General features: G+C 39.6%; 2 protein-coding genes across 6 annotated transcripts in view; both read left to right on the top strand.

Annotated features, from left to right (window-relative positions):
- LOC126852565 (cystinosin homolog) overlaps window positions 1-22,522 on the top strand; it is a 266,934-nt gene that overhangs the window by 80,346 nt on the left and 164,066 nt on the right. The gene's annotated exons all lie outside the window — the stretch shown is intronic.
- The window catches only part of LOC126852525 (uncharacterized), a 229,668-nt gene that overhangs the window by 80,442 nt on the left and 126,704 nt on the right, over window positions 1-22,522 (top strand). Inside the window, exon 1 of one of the 5 annotated variants that reach the window (XM_050597412.1) lies at window positions 19,156-19,227. The exons of the other annotated variants lie outside the window; for them this stretch is intronic. The gene's annotated coding sequence lies outside the window, so the exon portion shown is untranslated. Of the gene's footprint in view, window positions 1-19,155; window positions 19,228-22,522 lie in introns of those variants that run through there. 5 annotated transcript variants of the gene reach the window in all.

Below are 22,522 nucleotides of genomic sequence, written 5' to 3'. Positions count from 1 at the left end.
GGCGAAAAAAGTTACGAGTTTTCAATTAAGCGTGTCTACGTTGTTCGCCAGTTCATTATGTATCGATCGGCCGGGGCCGTTTGCTCGCCGTTACCGCCCATTATAAACTTTTCAATTTGCGAATGAACGGCGAAATATTACTCGGCACACGGACGCGAAGAGGGGAAGAGGGGAAAAAAAAAAGAAAAGAAGGAGCCTCCTCTCCTCTCTTAACTCGTAAAAGAGAGTCTCGCGAGAGTACGCCGAATGAATATCTCTAGTCCCCTCTTCTTTCTCCCCCCTTCCCCCGCCCGCTTATCCTGCAACCTGTTCAGGCGTCAAAAAAGTTGAGGTGGAGATGCGGAAGGAGGATCAAGAAATAGTAGGGAAAAGGGCAATTCGTTTTCATTACCCCATCCTCTTCGTAGCAGCAACTTCGATGCTGCCTGTAACGCACAAATTTACATCATCCTCTCGCCGGAGTAGTACTTTGTTGCCTTGTCTTGCGATGCGCGCGAAAACGGCGCGGAGAGGAGGGGAGCGTTGGATGAAAAGGGCGCGGAAAACGGGGCCCGAGCTGCTGATTTCTTTTTATCAGCCTTCGTCGGTAACTTTGATATCGTCCTTTGCGTGAGTTTCATTTATTAACGAGCTTGGAAATATTCGCTCGTCCAGGCCGAGGCTACCTGCATAATCAAGGGATGATTTCATTAGTCTGAATTATGAATTTCTATTAATGCGCGTCTCCAGACGCGCAATCTTTCTTCAAGCCAGTCGCATTCTTTCAATTCATTATAGAAATTTGTGAGATATAAAAGAGTACATCCATATCGAATGAAGGTGCAAATGTTTGTTCACGTATATACGTGCTAAAAAAAAGAGAGATTCCAGAAGTATCAATAGACATGTTACATACGGTATCTCGCACGTCAACGTCAGCCGCATCGTAATCGGAAAAATGATCGCATTAGGCCCAATTACGTTTTCCATTAGTGGCGGCGAGCTTAGCGGCTATGGCTAGGGGAGAGAAAGCACACCGGAAAACACACCGAAGCTTTTCGACAAACGAGACTCTCGGTGTTTACCTGAGTACCCGAACCTCTCGTGTTTCGTGCGAGCGTGTCTGTACGGACTGAGGGAGGATGAAAAAGGGCGGGCCGTGGAGGAAGAGCGATTCGTTTTCATTATCCAGGGCCGTAGCGGGTTCCAACTCGGGTCGGTAGGTTGCTCCGGCGAGTATGGGGGTGGCCGGGGTTGCTGGATGGCTGGGCGACTAGATGGCTGCCTAGCTCGCCGGCTGGCTGGCTGGCTGGCTGGCTGGAACGGTCCACGGGAGAATTCCACTTGGCGAGTAAGTACGGGAAGAACGCGAGTTGTAGAGTAGCGGAGGTATCAACGGAGTTTCGCAGGGATATGTGTGTTTCGCGCTCGCGCGCGTGTATGTAGGTAGGCACGTAGCTACAGCCGGAGCGTGCTTCGATGTAATGGTAAATCGAGGGGTGGGTGGGTTACACCTAAACGAACGTCGACGCGGACGAGTAGTGTGGCTGAGGCAGTGGTTTCCAAATCATCCGACCAAGTCATCCCGACCTCCTTTCTCTCTAGGGAGATCCTTAATCAAATTTAAATACTTTCAAGCCGTCCAAACTGCACGGAGGTGGCAGGTGGTGAATATCGGACTTCAAAACCGTCGACGGTTACTTGATTAAAAGTTTGAGCGTGAGAGATATACATTATTTCTAGCTATAACCGCGTCTTTCCCTGTTTGCTCGGCAATTATACGTATCTGTATCATAGCAAATTATTCGTTGAATGGCAATGGTCGGTGTAATAAAGGCGAGAGTCAATGTCGCGTTACGAATGCAGCAAGAGTGACTTTATGAGATTTGTTATTTCAAATGACGTGCTCATTTTGCACATGAATATTGTATACAAATTATTATAGCGAGATAGTAATATCGCGCACGCAAATATAATGCATATATGCGCCGGTATTAATATTATATAAATTCACATTGACATTCTCGCAAAGCTCTCTACGTGTGCAATATTAAAATTATTATTGTGTAGAGGCTACGCAAAGCATTCATATAATCCTGAAATGCCGAGATAAAATCCATGCGTGCCTCATGAATTACGCGAATAACGTAAATCGATATCTCAGCGGAAAAATATGTCATGTTATATATATATATATATATATAAAATTCTTTTCGCGAATAAAATTAATGCGAGCGATGCGAATTTCGTAAAATTCTCGATAAAGACCGCGACAGTTAATATCCCGACATACATCGTACGTCGAATGTCGCACGTGTATGCCGGATTCTGAAAACCACTGCTATACAGAATGGTATCCACAGTTCAAGCGTACCTCTGACAATCCTACAGTCCGACCGTCAGCAAGAGATGGGCCAGCGGGTTGGAGAGGGTCGGGAATTCGCAGTCGCGGGGGGGTATAAGTGCTGTTTCGTGTACGACCAGAGCCCCGTCGCCTATCCACCTTGGCAGACCTCTCCCTGTATCCCCCTGTACCCCCTCGCCGCGAAAACCATGGAGAAGCAGTGGAGCGAACAGCTTACGCACGTACGCACGCATGCCTACACACACACACACACACACACACATACAGCCTCTGTCTCTTTCTCGCCTTCTCTTTTGTTCTTTGTCTCACTTTCTCTTTCTCTTCGCTTTCCGACGATTTCGAACGTCGAATAGCTACGACGAGGATAGTTTGCGAATGGAGGGCCTTTTCTTCCTCGTTCTTTCTCTTGAACAAGCACGGCTCCGGATCCACCCTTCCCTCGTTGATTGTTCCTTCATCTTTCTGCTTTTGCTGCAGCTTCAAGGACGCGCCGCCCGTTTCTCTTACATCCCTCCTCTCTGTCTTGTATTCTCATTTTGTTTTCGACCGGAAGTGATTACTCGCGTACAATGTCGAAGAGTTTTCGTCTCCCGGGAGCGATACCGAAATCGCTACTTCTTTGAGCTTTTATTTCTTTGTTTCAGTTTATCGATATCTTGCTTTCCTGCCTCTTTATTCTCCTCTTAATTTCGTGTCTCTTGATTCAAACCGGATATTTACGTCGGTTACTTAAATTGCTTTCCGCGAAAAGATAGACTACGTTGTCGTGATTATGTCAAAATGCATTTCTTTTCTATACTTTTAAAACGAATTTTTAAATGAAACGATATTATATATTTTAAATGTTAAAGTTATTTATCTTAGTTTCCTTCTTCCGCTGTTTTGAAATTTTAATATCATATTTTATTACACGACTCTTTCTACTTATCGATATTCTCTTATTTTGTGCTGAAGTTTACTCCCGTTTTCACTTTTGGCAGAGAATCAGGAACGATAACTCATTCGGGACGTAAGCCAGCACTCGACCGCCAGAGATATGTTTGAACTTTGCAATAGAATGAAGGCGGTGATCGATATGTTTGTCGAGTTTTGTGAGTACGTTGGCATCTCCCTTCGAGAGGAGAGTGTTTCTATTCCCAGAGAGGCGATTGTTTTCGCGTTCCTTCATATATATTTCAGAAAATGGTAAATAAGGCTAGCTGAAATTACGACACGCGCTTCTTCTCTCGTATAATGATCGTTCCTAAGAAAGGGAGCAATTTTTAACGCATCGCGCTCCTCTAACGAGAATGCTCATCTCACGTAAATCCGCAAAGGCTTCTCGCCTCTTACGTTGTTTTTATCCGACCGAGCGGAGCGATAACAGACGCGAACGTAAAAGTCATCTTCGCCAAGCGGTTCTGATCCTCTCCAGCGATACGCCGACGGCGGATGAGGAGATATCTCGATAGATCGATTTGTTCGTCGAGTTTTCTCCTCGGGGGACTTTTCGAATAAAACACCTGCGACAACTTGGCGCTCGATTTCGCGGGACCAATGCGACGAGTTACTTGTCTAGAACAACGTCCTCGTCGGGCGAACGAGAAAATTGTTACTCGCAGTCAACCGTGGACGTGCGTGTACCACGTTGTAAGGTTCCTTCCACTTTTCTTTCATTTGTCGCGTGGCGAGATCTCTTATTTAAGTATTGAATATCATTAATATATGCGCGTCACGCAATTAACGCTCCGCACAGCATTAATTTGAACATTGAGATCTTCAATAATATATTTCTGTTCCACTTGGTAATTATTTATTTATACAAGTTTTTTTATCTCTTAAGATTTTTTTAGACAATTCATATAACAATTTGCGTCTAAAATAGATTTTTTTAATTGTCGTTCTTAATATGTCAAATTATGTTAAAGTTATATACATATTTATCTGCGAATATCGTATTCTTTCTTCGCACATACTGAATCTTTCTATGAAACTTTCTAATTTACAGACTGAAACTAATATACCGATACATGGTTACACGCCCGACGTGTATAAGACGAAATTGTATTAGTAAGGACGATCCAATCTCGTCCGAGTCCTTCAAATAGCAGTAAATCAGAGAATCAATTCGCAGTCGAGTTAATAGCAGGTTACGATGGTCAGACTAATTCTAGGTAAGAGCGAGCGTGGTTAATCCAATGGTGAACAGCTGGCAGTCCGGACTCCAAAATGTGAGATTTAGGATGGGAGGAGGGTAATCCGATCATGCGAGAGAGAGAGAGAGAGAGAGAGAGAGAGAGACGGATGTTTGCTTTGAGAAAGTCTTGAATGATCGTATTCGAGTCGCGGAGGCTATTATTAATGCCATATGAGAAAAAGGCGAAACAATACTTAGAACATGAAGGATATTATAATAATATTTTTTTTTTTTTGTGACAATGAAAAAGACTAGAACTGTGAGAATTCTCTAATATTGTAAATCAACGTAATACTTGTTGTGGCAAATGTTTTCTGTGAAAAAATGAATTATATGAATAATTTTTAATGACATATTTACATAAATTACATTATCTACAAAGCAAATCTTTATATTCTGCGATTTATTCCATTCGTGGCAGAATTACGTCATCGTGATAACTTTTATTTCCTTTCATCGTCATTTTTTTTTTTTGCGTACTTGATTAAATTTAATTTATTTGACAATTCTGTTCTCAATTATATCGAATACTACGATTTTATTTTCTTTCTCAAACGATGCTTTTCACTATTTATATTAGAGCCGTATTTCGATTTACTATTGGACAGCTGTGCAATATAAAAGTAACTTTGAAAGCTTTGTGGCTTTCAAAGAAATATATTATAATTAAATTTATATTCTGATATATTTTTTATCAAAAATGAAATTATTACATTGCCATTTATGTTAAAAAGAGATAATATTTATGAATTATATATTGTGTTAAATAAAAATGATTATGCATTATATATTAAATATTAAATTAATGTTTATTAGTTAAATATTTAGTAGAATATGATACATACACTATGTATACATATATATATATATATATATATATATATATATATATATATATATACATATATTAAAAAAATGCAAACTTTGCAATTTAAGAACTTGAAAAATATTATTTATATGGCGTTTAAAAGAAGAGCGTTTTAAAGAACGTTTAATGTATAAGGATTGCAAAATTTTAATTTTATTTAATTATTCTGGAATAAACTTTATTGCTATTGTATTATGTATATCCTTAGATGTCTATTACAGACAGGAGCTTATCGCCAGCGCAAAGTTAGATAAACGCGTGTGTACGAGAGTGTTAGGAATACGTGCGTAATGGAGGAAACACGCAGAACCATTCCATCTTATTTTCGTTTCTCTCTTTCTTTTCCCCCTTTTTTTAACGTTAGCAATTGACGTTAGAGTATTTTTATTTACGCCTCGGCTATACTTTTCTGGGGCGTAAAGCCTCGGCTATATATACGTTATCGCTTCGCTAGGTCCGCATTTAAAACCGCACCGTGTTTCTGTGCGTGCCTCGACTACGGATTTGATGTCAAAGTTATATCCAGACGTTAACGAGACATATGTACGAGCCAAACGATCGCCTACGTGCGGCGTTCACCTAGTAATTTAGCTAACTTCCGTGTTATTTATCGGCTTCTCCATACGTACGCGTTTTGATTTTCCTCCTCACCACCGCTCGTATATCCGCTGATTTCACCCGCCCTCCATTAATCAACGATACGATCAACGGGTACTTTACCGCGGAGCACGTTTTCTTCTTCATTACGTTACCAGAGATGAATACATTCGCAGAATATATTGGACGGATAAATTATTAGCCGCGGCTCACGTTATTTCGTGGAAGGCTCGTGCGACAGCCTTAACGCTCTTGGCAACCGTATAATCATGTGTATTTTGGCGCAACTTGAATATAAACTGATCACGATATAAAGCCATTTTCTCGCTATGTGTCTGCATAGTCTCAAGTACTTTACTATCGTTTCACATAAATGTGTACGTATCATTTCGAATACTATCTCAGTTACAGAAGGGGCGAAGGGAGAGCAATTTGTAAAAATTTAGAATTAATATTAGACATTACGCAGCAGCAGTTATATAGGAAAAGGAGTCTCAATTTAAGATTCGCGGAAAGAGTCACGCAGTTTCTTCAACTAACTCGATAAAGTCGGAAAACTTTGACCTCGATTCATTAGATCTCCGCCGCAAATTCGCGGCAGTTGTCAGACGGACGTTCATCGAATGGTTTAAATCGCACGGGGGGGATTTAAAACCCCCGCCGCCGCTGCGGTTTCGCATCGCGCGAGCGTCCCTTGAGAGGCGAGAGGGGGAAAATGGTGCATAGGAGGGCAGCGGATTAAGTCGGGTTCGGTGATAAGTGGTCGCGGTACCCGGTCGGAAACTCTAATTAATACCTCGACGCTTCGTTTGAGCCCGTGACTTACGGGCCTGTCGACCGGGCGCGGAATTACGGCCGAACTAGTGCGGCGCAGGCGGCAGCTCTGCCGTTGTCCTTCAGGGGCGGCACGGTCATTTGTTATCGGAGAAAGAGAGAGAGAGAGAGAGAGAGAGGGGGGGAGAGGGAGAGGAAGAGTGGGGAAGGGTATAGAACCGGGAGGGAACGTCAGGGAGATCGGGGAACACGGGCATCGGAGTTTGCCGCTTTCGGCACGCCGGGCCGGGATTCAATCGGCATACGCTGAACGCCCTCGCCATCCACCTGACGTCGAGTTTAACGAGTTGACGAGTAATATCGATCAGCTGGTTACGTTAATTGTACGTTTCTCAGCGAGAGCGGTGCCGTTACCCTTCCGGCGGCAGGATCGTGGGAACGGTGAGTTTGTAATTCTGGAGAACCGTGAATTCTCTCTCGGCGCCTGCACGGATCCATTAAGATCGAATGTCGGCGTATAAAATTGTGCGAATTATATCGGTTCGCATTGCCAGATTGCAAAATGTTGATAAAAAGATATTTATCTGTACATAGATATTTATGTATACAAATATATTTCATGTCGCTCGCTGCAACATTAAGTATGTTTATAATAAAATTTTAATTATATTGATGAAAATTTATTTGACATGCAAATGTAAATTATATGAGATTAACATGAAGAGAAACGTGAAAAAACTTGTTGTCTTAGATTTATATGCATAGAAAAATCAGGAATATATTGCAACTATCAAAGTATCAAAGTAATATACGATATATTTTCTTTACGAGTCTCTTTTTCGAAAAGTTTCTTCAAGAAAGACGTAAATTCAGATTAATAGACTAAATAAAGATAGAGTAATAGCATTAGAAGCCGCGCCAAGATGAATGAGTTTTCGTAGGATCTCTCGCTACATTAGTTCGGCTATTTCGTTCTTAAACGAGCGCGGGTAGAATGACGCGAATAGAGCGATGACCTTCAAGTTCATCGAGTATTTCATTTTTTTAAAGGATGAAAAAGAACCCGAGTTCCCGAGCACGCACTTGCGTTTTATTATGTCCGCCTGAAAATATTCGCGCGCAACGAATAAAAAATGAAACTCCCACTGCCCCTCGCTCTCTATATCCCGGGCCCCGCTTTCATCGTTTCTTTCTCTCTCTCTCTCTCATTTTTTTCTCTTTTTACGCTCCACCTGCCGCGAAATTCCGACCAGGCCGAGTGTCCGTTCGCCATAATAGACGTCGCGCCTTGCATAACTGCGTCGCAGCGACGACGTCTCGCAAATGGCTCATTGTAATGGAAGAAAAGACGACAAACGCCACTGAATAAAGAGCACGGTCATAGAAGTGGATAGACGAAGTCACGCGAACCCTCGACCCTCGCGCTGAAAGTGCGTGACCGGGGTGAGGGAGGGGGACGGGCTGGGAGGGTACTTCTATAAAAATTTCTACCGCGCTCCAGGTCGTTGTCTCTCGTGACCGTCCGCTATTTTCTTCATCCAGCCGCTCGCTGGACCACTTCTCTCTCTCTCTCTCTCTCTCTCTCGCCGCCGTTCGTCCTTTTATTCGCTCTTTCCACCATCAGCTGCTTCGAAGTTTTCGTAATCAGATGCGCGCCGTAATTTAATTCTCACAGGAAGAAGAGAATAAAAACGTGCCGTCCGCGCGAGAGAGCGCACGTAATAAGTTGATGGCGGACCGCGTTAAACAAACGGACAATTTGATCCATTGCATTTTCTCTCTTTCTCATGCCTACCTCTTCTTTATTACGTCGTTTTTTGCACATTTAGTTTTGGCTTCCTAACGAACTTGCGAGCGAGTACGGTATAGCGTACTCGTATTGGAGGAATAACTTATCGAGATGATGTTATTTTTAAAGCGATGAAGAGTTCTAGGCGGATAAAACTAAAGCGGGTAGATGAAGCGCGAGCGCATGGAAATATAAGCACGAACGATAAATATGCCGGAGTCACACGATACTTCTTCTCCTCGCTGTCATTTCTTTTTTCCTTTTTTTTTTTTTTTCTTTTTTGGCCTTTCTCGTCGTTACTGGCAAAACACCGTCAGCCAATTCAGTGTCCAACTTTCACGACGCTGAAGAATCGTATTCCAGCAAAGTTCCATAAATAATGTCCTAAAGGAAAAAATGGAGGAAGGAAAAAAGAAAACCGTCGGCGGGGAGAAACGAAGGAAGAAGGCGGCGAGAGCTAGTGAAGATCGTTTATGCGAACCAGCAAAGGACCGTATAAAAAATGTCTTCTTTTCTTCTGTCGTTATAATCATAAGTCTCCTCGCTTACTCTCTTTATTTTATGTCATATCGATCTTTTTTCACTTTTTTTTTTTGTTACTTTTTTCTCTTACAATTAGCTCTATTTTCGCGAGCCGTAGGAAATTTTATATTTAATTAACTCGATTCCTTTCAACGATATTTTTTTTTTCGATGTAGACATTTTCCTTCGTCATTTCTTCTTTGCAAGATAAACTTTTATTTGTGAGAGTGTTCTAAAACATCCAAACTCGTCGAGAAACAGATTTTTATCGAGAAAGTTAAGCGCGAGAAAAATTTCCGTCAAAAGAGATAACTTTCAAAGCCAAGTGAGAAACACGACTCGAAGGAATGAAGTTACGAAAAGTAATAGATGCTGAACTATACGAAATATATATCACGAAATGCGAGAATAATTATCAAAATTTCGTTTTTTGAGTTTGCCTATTTTATTAATTTTTTTAAATAAAAATTTATTTGTTTTCCATTTTCTATCTCAGTTTAAAAATATATTAAATATTTCTACATATTTATATTATAAATATGTTAAATATATTAAATATGTTAGATATTTTTAAAAATATACTAGATATTTTTAAAGTAGTTATATATAAAATATATTTTTTAAATATAGTTAAAGATATTTATAATAAATATAATTGAAAGATTTTTCCACGATTGTTTGACTAATTATTAGAAATCGAATGGATTGTATTTATAGAAATAAATTCCGAAATAATTTATCTGAAATAGTGTAGTTATATTTATTTGTATCTTCATTATTATTTTTCATATTTTTCGCTTTTAGCTCATGATAAAATTTCTTTTATCTCACCGCGATGATTCATTATACAACTGATTATTTATTACAAGTAATATACTTTCCGTCGAGAAGCAACGATAGTAGAAGATAGTTTATTCACGGATAAACATGGCATAGAAAAACGGAAGCGAGTACAATTCTCTCGCTCGAAATCGCGAACTTTTCTAACGTCTAGGACTTAGTTCGTTTTCTTAAAAGCCGCCACCTGGCTTTTCGACCTGACCGGGCACAAGATTCAGGAGGTTTCGAGATGGCGGTTAGATGCGACTGGCCGATTAAGACGTCGATAAATAATATTAATTGCCGGGCAACCCCGGGCCGAAACCACCACCTCCCACGGTCGAAAGGGACGGTTGAAGCGGAGGAGGGGACGACGTGTTGCGTTTAATCAATACCCACGTAATGCTGCGGATGGATGATGGCGATGGTGGTGGTGGTGATGGTGGTGGCGGCAGCGGTGGCGGCGGTGGAGGTTGCCGATAGTGGTAGTGACGAGAGTGGTGAATGGTTGTGGGGAAGCGGGAGTAGTAGTAGGTAGTGATGGTGGTGCCGGTAGTGGTTGCTAGCGATGGTGTTGCTGTAAGTTTATTACGTAAGGCAGGTCTACTCGACGCGGCAAACGCAGAGAGCCGGGGCCGCCCGTTCTCCGCGCGCACGAGAGAGAGTTGTGTAATTAAAATTAATAATTCCACGACCTCGATGCACAGTCTCGTCAGAGACGACGAGTCTATTTGCCGCCTCCCGCCCGCTCGCCCACCTCGACTTCGTGCCTCCTCGATGCCTTTCTCGCACCTCCTTTCTCTCTCTTTCTCTCTCTCTCTCTCTCTCTTCCGCTTTTCATCTCCCTACCGCGCCCTTCTTCTTAATGCTCTCGAATTCGCATCGAAACCTTCCAAACGAGACGCGGCGTGTCGGATAATGATGCGGATGCACTTAATGTGACGATAATTACCGGGATGATAATGAATTTTATCCTTCTCTTCGGGGAAGATTGTTTGCGGTCTTTCACGGTCGGATTTTAAGCAATTATCCTCTTCGTGGTGGACATCAATCAGAGGTCTTCGTTTTCGAACTAATATGCTAGAAAAAAAATTCTCTACGGTGCATTATACTTATAGTAATCATTTGAAAATGTAAAGATGTTGAATTAGTTACAAATTATAACGAACATTTATATTCAATATTTAGAGTTTTTTATATAATTTTGAACACATATAGATTTATTAGCCAAGTTAAATTCAATCAGATCAGTATTTCAGCGTTGATATGAGATATCACGTATCGTACGAATACATATTTCATCTTATAAATATGCTTCCATCGATTTAGAAATGACAGAAGGTAATTGATCATATATACGAACGATCTGTGAGTTATATGTTTATCGATTAGAAATAGCTGTTTTCCCCGACATGGGATTTCGTTTCCCCGCCGAGAGGCTTGCGCGGCAAACGCAATAAAAATCGTTGCAAACCAGCATGTACGCAACCATTACGGGAATAATTACAAATCTCTAGTGTTTTCGAGCGATTTTGTTCAGGGTCGTCGCTCGTTATCTCGCCTAGCCTCGTAAATTCAACGTACGTGCGTTACATGCATTCGCAAGTCGCGACAGCGATTTTACGCATCCACGTGGATGTACTCGAGACGAGTACTCAACCGAGAACGAGGACTCGCTTTCCCCGACGACGACACGGCGAACGACGCGAACTCGAAAGCTCTTCAGCGAACGCTTTCTTTTTCCGTCAGCAGCGACAACGACAACCGGCGCCGTAATGGAGTGACAATTGCACTCCGGGATGGATTTTAGTCAATGGATGTCGAGCACAATGTGCCGCGACGAATAAACTCTCTGGTGGTCGGGAGTGTTGCGAGATGCAACTTCACTTTGCCACGGCTGCGATTTGCAAACATTGACTGTAAGCAAATACACTTGCACTTTGAAACTCAGAATAACTTGTAGAGTTTCAAGGATTAAAATATTTATAATAAATAATTTTTTTTAATAATTATTCTTCTGAAAGAAGAAGAAAAAATTCAACTTTTCTTTGAGCTGTAAATATGAAATTTGCCTTTAAAGTTTCACGTATTTGTCAATTATCTTGTAAAATTAAATATATTTAAATTATTGCAATATATGCTCTATATTGTAATAAGATAATAACACGTTAAATATAAAATAATTTCTTAATGCATATCGTCCTATATTTGCAAATATTTCCAGCCTTGATTTTGTTTTTCATGTAACTCAACAGACTAAGTGTTTGTTTCGAGGGAATTGTTATAACAATTATCTGGAAACTATCGCGGAAACGTTTTCTTTCTCATCTTTTCTACGACGATCGATAAAAAGGAATCGTACGTGAGTCATAAAAACCATAGAGTCGCAGGCAGACCGACTGCCATTTATTGGCGCCTGTACACACCGTGTTATCGCCGATAAATGATTTTACGAGCATTTATCGCGATACTTTACCCTTGTGTTAGTCGACGATCAGTCTCGTCGAGACAAGCAATTCGCTATTAGCGACTCGCATAAAATAACCGTACGGCAAGTTTGTGTAAGCAATACGATATTTTATCAACATACACATACTGATATTATTCTTGGTTACCCTCGAATTGAATATCAAATATTTTCTCTTCTTCAAAATTTGTGTCATACGATAAAAAATTGTATCCGTTTATAGAAATGGTAGATGCGAGATGGTTTTGTAATGAAAATCTCGATAAGAATATTTCGAAGATATTCACAATGTGATTAAATAATTCGAAGTTGTTGAAGAGACGATCGTTAATAAAAAGGAGACAAAATTATTTTACAATGTTAACCGATCGCGAAGATCTATTATTGCCTCGAACTTTTTCTTTGCAAAAGGCGAGCGACTGTGAGAAGAAATGTCTGATGAGAACGAAAAATGAACAAAACAGTTTTACGAAAAAGAATTATTTTAAATAAATTTAACCATAAGTTAATCAATTTCTTTAATCTAACTTGTGGATTCAAAGAAAGAAAGTTCGACATATTAAAGAATTGTTTTTATAATAGACGATGACGAGTTTCATTTACATATTCGAATCATGTCGAGATCGGAAAAGCATTTAATGTTGGAAAAATGAGAAAATGTCGGACGATAAATATTCATCTTTTATAATAATCTTCTTTTATGAAAAGAACAAAAAAATTGAGTTTCAACTTCGCAGAAATAAATATCCATGGTGTGTATTTTTTACTCTGTACATATATATGCGTTCGTGTGCTGCGCAGACGCGTTTCTGCTTGCATCGTCGTTCTCGCCTCGTCGGTGCGACTTGCACGCGAAAGTTCGGGCTGAAATATTAATTGGTCGTGCCGTGCTGTATAAATCTACGTATACACCTGCCGGAGTCGGGAAAAGAGACCGAGAAGAAGGAAAGAGAAACGTGTGAGGAAGAGCGAGTGAGAGAGAGAGAGAGAGGGGAAGAAAGAGAAACAGCGAGAGTGCAATCGTCGAGCGAAATAATTCATTATGTTCCGGGATACAATGTGGCCCATCCGAAACAATGGCAGATGAGAGAAAGTGGCAGAATAATTCGCAAAAATGGAATTCTGCCGGTGGCTGGTAATCGTATGAACGTCCGGACGGCGAACATCATGGACATAAGGCTGGGAATAATTGCGATTCGTTGTACTACTCGGTCCTTGCTTGACGAATGAAATTCCACGGTCGGAATAAAACTCCAAATTTGCGGCGGCGGGCTCCGCACTGTACCCCCGGGGACACATTGCGGTTCACCTATTAAGTTATTCATAATTGCGCCCTAATTGCAAACACATTCAGCATACGTTGAATTTCACGCAGCGCGTTCAACTCGGGAGATGTCCGTGAATTAGCGCGCTAATTTAAGCGAGAATTCAACGCGATTAGCAATTTGTACCGCAATTATACAATGCGATTTAGAATGTCCATTTTATTTTAAAGAATATTTTTCCGCAAAAAATATTATGTCTCTTTATCGTGTATTTTATATTTTATTTGAATTTATTTTTATAATTATTTGATTAATTATTAATATATTTTTCGACAATGGTTTAAATTTTTTTGAATGATTTAAATGCTCCGAAATCGCGGACAAGCTTTTTGACAATTCCAAAAGTTATAAATAAATGTTTACAAATTATAAATAAAGAAAAATGCTTTAGAAATGACAGATGCACAGAATAGAAAAATGAAAAAAGAAGAAAAGAAAGTGCAGCATGAGAGAATGAAACGGTAACTGGTGAAACGGGGAAAAGCGCGGGGCGAAGATTGGGGAGGGAGGGTGAAAGAAAGGGGAAACATGAAATGGCACTAAATTAGCCCGCGGGGGGGGGGCTGTAAAATCATTAGCGCTAATAACCGAAGGCTCGAAAGAGAACGACGGTTCCCGATATTCAATTATGTTTCTGCGGTTTGCACGCGAGGAAGGTGAGACGGTCTATCTCTGCTATTGACATTTTAGCTTCGATCGGCTGTACTCACACGTCTCGTTATATCTCGCACGAGCATTCGACACTCGTAAAAATTATCGAGGCGCGGTTGAACTCGTGGCTCGGATGATTTATCGCTTTCCGATGGCTAGCCGATGATAATGATTGGTTTATTATACAGGCGGCAGCTGGCAAATGCGAGCGATCTTCGCACGCACTTTTACACTCTGTCGCATGTGACGCATGAAACGACGGTGCGTTTTTTCTCGTTAATAATAATTGCGTCAAAAATTTCTTAAAGAATCTTTTAATTTTCTAATTTCTCTTATTCTTATAATGTAATTCTTTATGAAGAAAAAAGTACAATCTAGAAATTATGCCTTTCTTTAATTCTTACAGATTATTATTCTATAAATAAGAAGTTGTAAAATTTTTTGCGAAATTTATATAAAGAATATTTTTTTTGCTTTTAGATTGTATTATTTAATCAAAAGCGATGCACACGTAAATTAACTTCAATCATGTAATGGACAGCCTAATTTCTGCTTTTGACATTGTGCTGTTATAGAAAATCAATGATTCGAAATTTGGGCCAACGCCGGTGCAATGTTCACTGTCATAACAATAGCACGCTGAGATTAACGTTGCGTCGATAATTTGATGCGATTTGCGAGAGGTAAAATTTTCCAAATTCGCGATATCCATTTGATATCTATTATGCGATATGCCATAATCAATCTCTTGCAAATTTGTCTAATATCGGTCAATCATCGCCTGTGCATCTCGATTATTAATCCCCTGCGACTCTCCCCTCATTTCTATCTCGGCTCTGTCGCGAGTCGGTTGCAATTAGCACGCTCAACTTCGACAGTTTAATTAAGCGGTCTTTGACTCGTATTCCCGCGATTCGGGCTTAAGCCGATCTTAGACTAGTTTAATTGTGAACTTTCGCCATTATACTCTCCGACGTTATGCCTGGCGTTGATGGACGCGAATGGAAGGTGCAAACGATAATACACCCCGAAGTGTCAAATACGTCGCGAAAGAGTATTTCTACCAAAAGCAGATTTATACTTTTTGAAAAAGATTAATTATTTTATAGTTTCACATACATTTATCTTTATTTCTTTTAATAATTATACGTGCATCTATTTATTACATTTAATATAAAATTATCATATCAATATTCCAAACATTTATTATTTTAATTATTTGTTAAGTTTGAAAATAGCAACTTTTTAAGTGAAAAAAATCAACGGCAAAAACTGATTGCATATAGTTTACATTACATTACTATAAAAACAGTTGAAAGACACATATTTTATAGATATTGAGCTATTAAAGTCCGCTAGCATAACTTGCATTATTATTTTTTGGTACGGCACTTGTGGTCACAAATATCTCGTGGCAAAATATATCGATTTATAACATTTTAGAAAATAAATCGTGTCGAAACACAATAAAAAAGTTTTATAAAAAAATGTTCAAGAAATTTAATGTATTACGCATATAAATAAGACAAAGAATATAAAAAATATTGGAAAATCGTTAGAGTTTGATAGAAATATTACTGAAATATTTATTGAAACGTATTTTTATTTGATATGTATCAAAATATCATTTCTTTTTATACATATATAAGATTACTACTGCGGGTCGTTTTGTATCCATAAAACACACGTGCGCGTTTAAACCCCAGGCAAACTACGCTTCTACATTACGCGCGTATTTATCAAGACCTGGGAAAAGAAGAATAATTTACGCGAGACATTGTTAGCAGTATTCCAAACTCGATCGGCAAAGTGCCTAAGTTTACGTATTTGCGGTGGATTCGCACAACGCTGGGAATAGTTATCAAACGCCGAGGTTATTGCACGCCCGCACCTGCAGCCTGTCCGCACAACTTGGCGGCGTGCAATGACGCGAGAAGGGCGTGAGTCTTTGTTTCCGGAATAATTAATCTCGACGAGTGTCAACGGAGAGCACTTCCGAATCTCTCCCGAGTAACTTCCTCCGACGTCTCTCGATGTCACCGAGAGTGCAGTTAGTTGTTTCTTCTAGAACGACCGACTGCATTAGTATATCCGCAAAATTCAAATATCCTCGAATTATCCTTATTATTATATTCTGCGTTATTTATTTGACCGGAATAAAATACGCATCTTATAATTAACGTTTATCATCGATTAGATTCTTTTGAAATTTTTCTTTCTTTGATTTATCCGCATAAAATATTTCTAAAAAATAATTTTTGTGAAAGCGAGATCAATTAAATCAAATTAATGCGCTTTATTACCGAATATAAGATAGAATAAATTTATTTTTTTCTCTAATAAAAGGTTGAGATTATTTTTTTATTTTATGTAATAAACAGCAAAATATGTATTATGATTCCATTTATCTTAATTTTGATTATTAAAAATGTTTTGATTGCTTTGAGAAATGGGGAAAAAAAGTACAGCTCCGCGCTCGCTAATCATCTACCTACATAATGAAACTTGGTCGTTGTCAAAATTAATAACCAGCCGAATCTACCCCGTCTCCCGCGCGCGTACAACACGCTCGTGCGTTTGTTCCGCAAAACAAACATTCCACGCGTCTGCCAGCGGACGCGCGCATTAATTCCAGTAATTCCAGCAATTAATCGTGCATCGAGGACGCGAGGCGTAATTAATAACGAGCGCTTGTCGCGACGAAAGGTCGTTGCGAGCCTAAACGTAGCATGGCGACGAGCGACGGGGAACTTCATGCTCACCGAAAACTTATGGCTCTGTAGGACGTGTAATTTCCTGTCTACCGACTTCACGCCTCCCCCTTCCATTCCTTTCCGCATCTCCTCTCTCTCTCCTCTCTCTTTCTCTCTCGTCCCGCATTTTCTTACCGTGGAAACGACGATTCCTTGGACCTACAATCGCGACATGCACGCGCGCCGATGGTTATGAGCTCGCTTTATTTCCTTTTCTTTTTTTTCCTTAACCCGCGGTAATTCCTGGGGAAACCAACGAGCTTATTAAGCGCTCGAGTGTGCACATCCTCGTGTAGTACCTCTTTCTTTTAACTCGACGAGCTTCGTGTCCCTTAAATTAATGGTTCTCGTGAATCAGACGCGCGATACTTGAGCGCGAGCGTTGAACAAGCGAGCTTGCAGATGCACGGCAACAATTTAGGACAAGATCAATGACGTTATATTGCGTATGTGTGTGTGAATACAATTAAAAAAAAAAAAAATTTTTAAAGACGTATTTTATATATTAATGGCAAGGCTCTCTGTTAAAAAGCTAAAATTAATTTACATAATTATGCAAGTTTTAAATATTTTAATGATAGCTTGAAAAGTATGATGATCGCGAAGCGAGCATTGCGGGACCGATATTTATTAAATATTGTACATCCGCTGGCCTCAGAAAACAAACCACAAAGTTTCAACCTGATTTTAGGAAGAATTAAAAAGTCAATGAGGCATGCACATAAATTATGCATGAACCATAGAGTTTCATACTTAATAGCATAACAGTAAAGTTAGTAATAGGATAATAGCGAAGTTACTTTAGAGATGCGAAAATTACATTTTACGTCGTCGCACAATATTTATCGTTCTTACTAACAGCTTACTGTAAGGGTATGTGTGCAGCACGTAAAATTAGAGAATTTGATAAAATATTATTTTTATTATCGTTTCTTTTTGCGGTTGAGTTGGTAAGAGAATTTTGAAGTTGTCCGCGTCGAGCTATGTTTATTGCCAAGGCTCATTTAAATTAATGAGGCTCGTAAATCAGACATGATTCGCAAGGCTTGTAATTCGACCGGATTGGATCATTTAGGAACACATGGATCGTTGGAATGCAATTACTCCGGCAAAGTGAAGGAGGAAACGTTCAACAAAATAGGAAAAATTCGAGTAGAAAATGAGATCAAACTATAATATATGCACGCATAACATTTATTATTGCACGCCACGTTATGCATACGTAATTTATCGTTTAAAGTTAGTTTGCATTTAAATTTTGTCGCGAATTTCCAAATTCGATAAAGTTTTCATCTCGTAACATATGTAAAATAATTATATCGCAGAGTGTGTATATATATATATATATATATATATATATATATATATATATATTTTATTCTGGTGCGAGAGAGCATACCGAATCTGCATGATAGCTGTCAAAAGACACGACGTAATTATATGCTGAAGAGGCGCGAGAGAGAGGAAAAGAAACAATCTCTAAGATCGACGACGTCGCTTGTTCCTTTCTCTGTTTCCATTTTTCAGGCACGTTATCTTGTCGCGCGAGGCATGGAAAGAGAAACAGTAGTGCTTGCATCGCACGACGAATGCCTCCCATGTTTCAGACAAACTCTTCCCTCCCCTCCCCTCCCCTCCCCACCCCTTTCTCCCCATTATATATATGGGAGAGAGTCGCGTTCGTTAGCACGCTCGCACATTTTTCAGTTTTCAAAAAATTAAGATAATCTCTTGTATGCCACACCGAGAAAAAAAAAATAATCGCTAAAATTAATCGTTATATATTATGAGAGAAAGAAAGAGAGATAGAGAAAGATTATTAACATTAATTTTACTTCATGTACACGGTAAAATTTTTACATACAACTAGAGATGCTCTCGCAATCGTTCGGAAATATAATTCTCAAGACATTTGCAGATACATATAGCGTAGAAAATATCAACATACACACGCACAAATGTGTATGTGTGTGTGTGTGTGTGTGTGTGTGTGTGTGTGTGTGTGTGTGTGTCTGATAATTCATTTGTTGCAGTTTCTCACGAGCGCTATCAACTCTCGCCGTTCGAACATGCAGTATGTCAACAAACGGGAGCACGATTCAACGTTTACGTTGTCGCATGCGACGAGCGGAGATTTGGCCGGTACAGTAGTTCGAGCTTCGACTTGCTGCTAATCAGCTTAATTTGTAACTTGTAAAACACACAAGCTGGGTCCGCGCTCCTTAATGAAGTTATCCCTTGTTAGGCATCCCCCTCTCTCTCTCTCTCTCTCTCTCCCCGTCGCTGTCCAAATCTCGACCGTGCGGGCCGCACGGTCGTTCTGACTCGCAAAAACATAATAATAAAAAAAAAAAACAGATCAGAAAAAAACTACGGACAATTTTGTTGCTCGGAGAGCAAAATTGTTCACCGGCCGGCGTTGTCGCCGAACGTTGTTGGCGCGACGATTTAAAAAAATTTTATTGTCATTATTTTTCCATTGCTCTGATCGAAATGTCGCAGTGCTGATGTTGCTGCCGTTAGGAAAAATTTTCCTCCAAAATTGATTTTCGTTACGTGTCTATCTTCGCCGTTGTCCCCGCATTGAAAGTTACACGCTACACAAAGAACAAACTAATTCATTTTTCAACGCGACGCTTGCAGGTTTTCAAATAGCGATGAAACACGAGAGATTCGATGGTATGAAAGCTCGTTCGTTGGAAATGTTTTTCATGTTTTGAAAACATAAGCCTACACAGAGAAGGGATTATTTTTATTTCAATCTGTAGCAATGTATTTCGGATGATTCGCCTATAGTTTTCGAATAATTTAACTGTTATTACCTATTTGCGACAGCTTTTGTTTAATTTACACACTCGCAAAATGGAGAAAAAAATAGGATTGTAAATTATTATTAGTCTTTGCTACAAGCTCCGAAAATATTTCTATTCATCTATGATTTTATAAAAAAGCTTTATTTAGCCAATGTACGATATAGCTACCCAAGAATAGCGTTCTAAGAAATTACAATAATAACATTTCTAAATTTTTGCATTGTGCAATTAATAGAGATTGACATAAATAATTAAATCTCGCAATTTCTAATATTTATTGTGAGATAAATATAATTTTTTTTATATTTATTGAAAACACAACGAATACATATTGTCTTTGTTATGTTATATACACACGTCTTAATTCTTCTGTCGCAAAACAAAACAATTTAATATTCCTCTAGTCACGTGATACGTTTGTCATACGCGACAAAACGCGGACATGCATTGCGTAGTCACGACGAAAAGGCGATCATTCGCGTCACGTTCGGCCGAAAATTCGACTTCTCGGCGGGTTTGTTCGAGATAATGGACGGTCGGTAAAAAGTTTCCGTCCGAAAACGACTCCATCCTTGCGAAGTCGTTAACGAAAAGCGGATGAGAGTCCTCTTCTCGGGAACTTCGTTAACGAATACGGTGGGACAGGTACGTAAACTCCGTGTAAGTCGCTGCAGAAAATAATGACGCGCGAACGGGGTGGGGAAGTGATTTCCGCGGGAGATCACACGAGAGACGAATTTAATTCGCTGCAATTATACACGAGTGCCAGGCGCGGTTGTGGCAAGATGACTCTGTATCTCGTGCCAAAATCTGGAAGCTAAAGATTTAGGGAATGGACGTTTCAGGATGAAACGAGATATATATAACACACACACACACACACACACAGTCACACCGCGCGCAAATCAAGAATACTTTTAGAATAGAACGGACTTTGCAGTTATCGAAAAACGAGTTTGATGAAAAAAACATAAAAAAGTCATCGCATCCAGTCATCGCATCCAATCATCGCAGCATTTGGTTTAAAACTCTCGTGAATGATTAAGTGTGAATACTTTTAGTCGTGCTCAAATTTCTATAAGCATCTCTATTGTAACAGCGTTGAACATCAAATATAAAGCATTACTCTTGTCTGTGCATGCTTAAAATTATACTTCTATTATCTGGAAATATCTATAAAATGGAAAATTCACGAGAATATATTTTCTGTACGTTTTACAATAATTTGGGAAATATCTTGTCTTGAAATATTCCAGAGATTGTACTAAGTGTGGGAAAATTGTAGCTTAGAAATAGAACAATGGAGATATTGCTCCAGAAATCTAAAAACAGCTGATTTGATTTTGAGTCCATTTCTTCTTATATTCGTTTTTAAATTCATAACGTGATATACGAAAACGTAAGAATCTTTAACGGCATAAAATATAAAAAACTAAATTTGTTTCATGTTGTCGATATTAGCTTCCCGAGAGATTGGTATAACGATGACTAAAGCGGCCAGAATTTTTCTTTTCACGAAAAGTGTTGTATATCAATTACTTTCTCCCTTTCCAAATCGACGTCGATCGCTCGAGAAAGAAGAGCCGTCGTTCGTACCGCAAAAGCCGACCCGAAACTCGCCGAGACTCGTACTTACATAGTTATGAAACGACGGTGATTTCGGTGAACTGAGGTAATTTCGTTCTGTATAACGGTCACTTTGATTTACGAAGATCGTTCCGGGCGCGGCGGCTCGATCGGCCGAAAGTCGACGGGAATTCGATCTTATTCCAAAACTCATTTCGCTTAGCGAACGCTCGGTACGATTTACGACTCCGTCTCGTGGATCCGGAGTAATCGTCGGATCCATTTCTCGGGAGTCGACGAGTACTTCGTCACGGCTTTCTCAAAGTCTCACGGTCTTTTCTCTCTCTCTCTCTCTCTCTCACTTTCCTCTCGTTCTCCGCCCTCCATATCCTTTCCCGCCACATCCAGTCGAATCGTCGGTATCCTCCCGTGATTCACGTACGAAGACTTTTTTACGTGACTGCCCAACCATCCGTCCGTTAAATTTCCTCATCCAATTAAATTCGATCGTCATTAAATTTCGTTAGGTACGTGCCGTTACCTCCGCGGCCCGGTCTCGGCTGAAATTCAATTACTTCCATTATCGAAGTTTTTGGGATGTTCCCTTACGCTCGCGGTATCAAACTTTGTCGATTGCGCGAAGCGAAACGTTACTAACGCAATGCGCGCCGCCCTGTGATGCCTCGATCTTCTTTAAGTACCTACCTCCGCCTTCCATCCTCGGTAACATTATCCGACAGAAAGAGATTTTCTTGGAATTTTTCGAATAATTTTATATATTGTAAATATTATACGTCAAATTATATTATTCATTAAATTATGTAAAATTACATCAGTATATTGCTCTAATGTTATATCTACATACATTTTTATTACATATGTAGTATTATTACATTGCCAAATTTTATGGCAACGCGCATATCTCTCTTCATATCTTGGAAAAATATCTCGACCCGGTTTTACTGAATAAATCAGATTTAATTAAATTTTAATTAAACTTTTTCTCTTCTGCCTGGTCGCATCGCGACCATTTTAAATTTAAATGTTAACAATGTACC

This window comes from Cataglyphis hispanica, chromosome 10 (assembly GCF_021464435.1).
Source record: "Cataglyphis hispanica isolate Lineage 1 chromosome 10, ULB_Chis1_1.0, whole genome shotgun sequence".
Lineage (NCBI taxonomy): Eukaryota > Metazoa > Arthropoda > Insecta > Hymenoptera > Formicidae > Cataglyphis > Cataglyphis hispanica.
Note: the sequence above shows the minus strand (reverse complement) of the source record. Positions and strands in the feature narration are given on the sequence as shown.